Raw genomic sequence first — 2,419 nt, 5'->3', positions numbered from 1 at the left:
TTATACAGTCTAACGTGGTAATGTCACGTGGCTAAGTGCAAACTAAAGTGTACACAATAGTGTACATGTAGCAAATCCTTATCGATTGAACTTTGCTACTTGTACGCCGATTATAAACACGTGTTTGACACTTGCATTGTTGTCAAGTGTCAATTGGATGGAAAAACTTTGCTATTTGTACATTGGTTTTTGACATGTCGTTTGACACTTGCATTGTTGTCAAGTGTCAATTGGATGGGAAAGCTGTTTGAAATTTAAACTGTCCAACAGGGTAATGTCATGTGACGACGTGTAAACTAAAGTTTACACATAGTGCAATGTAGCAAGGTTCATACCAATTGAACTTTGCTATTTGTACACAGATTTTGGACACGTTGTTTAAAACTTGCATTTTTTTCCAGTGTCAATTGGATGGAAAAACTATTTGACATATAAACTATCTAACTGGGTAATCTCACATGGCAAAGTGTAAACTAAAGTGCAGACCATAGTGTACATGTAACAAGTTTCTTATCGATTGAACTTTGCTATTTGTACATTGATTTTTGACATGTTGTTTAAGACTTGCATTGTTGTCTAGTGTCAATTGGATGGGAAAGCTGTTTGAAATTTAAACTGTCCAACAGGGTAATGTCATGTGACGACGTGTAAACTAAAGTTTACACATAGTGCAATGTAGCAAGGTTCATACCAATTGAACTTTGCTATTTGTACATTGATTTTTGACATGTTGTTTAAGACTTGCATTGTTGTCTAGTGTCAATTGGATGGGAAAGCTGTTTGAAATTTAAACTGTCCAACAGGGTAATGTCATGTGACGACGTGTAAACTAAAGTTTACACATAGTGCAATGTAGCAAGGTTCATACCAATTGAACTTTGCTATTTGTACATTGATTTTTGACATGTTGTTTAAGACTTGCATTGTTGTCTAGTGTCAATTGGATGGGAAAAGTGTTTGAAATTTAAACTATCCAACAGGGTAATATCACGTGGCAAAATGTAAACTAAAGTGTATACCATAGTGTACATACCGATTGAACTTGTTATTTGTACAACGATTTTTGACACTTTGTTTGACACTTGCATCGTTGTCAAGTGTCAATTGGATGGGAAAATTGGTTGAAATTTATACGGTCTAACAGGGTAATGTCACGTGGTAAAGTGTAAACTAAAGTGTACATGTAGGTAGTCCTTACCGATTGATCATTGCTATTTGTACACTGATTTTTGACAAGTTGTTTAACACTTGCATTGTTGTCAAGTTTCATTTGGATGGGAAAACTACTTGAAATTTAAACTGTCCAACAGTACATTATCACATGACAAAGGGTAAATTAAAGTGTACACCATAGTGTATGTAACGACCCAAAATTTAAAGATTTGGAATCGTTACTAAAACATTTATTTCATAATTAAATAAATTATGTCAAACATTCTACATGAAAATTTTTCTAGTTCCATCTATAAAATAAATAAAGTCTGTGGAAAACATAATTAATTGAACCATGTTCCAAATATTAAACTTCAAATCTAACATGAAGATAAAACTGAAATAACGCAAAAAGAAATAAATAAATAAAACTTGCTAATCATGTTACTCAGAATTTATTTATCTTGAATTTCATAATTTCTGGCATTACAACTCCACCGCATCGCCTGCCAACCAACGAACCCGTTCTAATCTATGGGGAGGAGGGAAAATGGTGAGTACATGGAAATACTCAGTAGGATATAAAAATTAATGGTGCGATCCCATATAAAAATTTTAAAACATATATCAGAAAAATCATACCGTCTCATATCTTTAAAATCTGATAGGAGCTCATATCATATCATATCATATTGTTGTACCGGAATGACCATATCATTCACATCATAACATATCATATTATAACTTTAACTTTCATGAGTATAAAATTCATCAGCATAAAAAAAAATATTTACATGGGACATAAAAACACTGCACCTCATATCCTACCTTATTAGATCGTTAGAATTTTTGGATGACAAAATCCAAGAAATCACGCTCCAAAAATCCTTCTCGTTGCTTCAAGAATTTATATTGTTTGAAATTGACTTCCTATTTTAAATTTCAATACCATAGGTATAAGTATCTATAAACCCTTTTTTTTAAGGTATAACGTAATATTCCTTTTACACAGCATAAATATGGAGTCTGTAATTTACCTGATTTCAACACTCTTCTTTCTCTACAACCGTGTGCTTATACATATGTCTTCTTTTGATATACATCTATAAATATATCCCACATGATCTAATCTAACAAAGTGGGTGTGTAGTTGAGGATACGTGTAGTAGTAGGATAGGAGAATGGATAAATTTGGGAAACAAACTTTTTGAAATAAAATAATTGACCAAATCTTGTCAACCAACTTTATCACTCAACAAGCAATACC

Source organism: Olea europaea, unplaced genomic scaffold, assembly GCF_002742605.1.
Source record: "Olea europaea var. sylvestris unplaced genomic scaffold, O_europaea_v1 scaffold3304, whole genome shotgun sequence".
Classification (NCBI taxonomy): Eukaryota; Viridiplantae; Streptophyta; class Magnoliopsida; order Lamiales; family Oleaceae; genus Olea; species Olea europaea.
The sequence above is the reverse complement of the archived record's forward strand: the minus strand, read 5'-3'. Positions refer to the sequence as shown.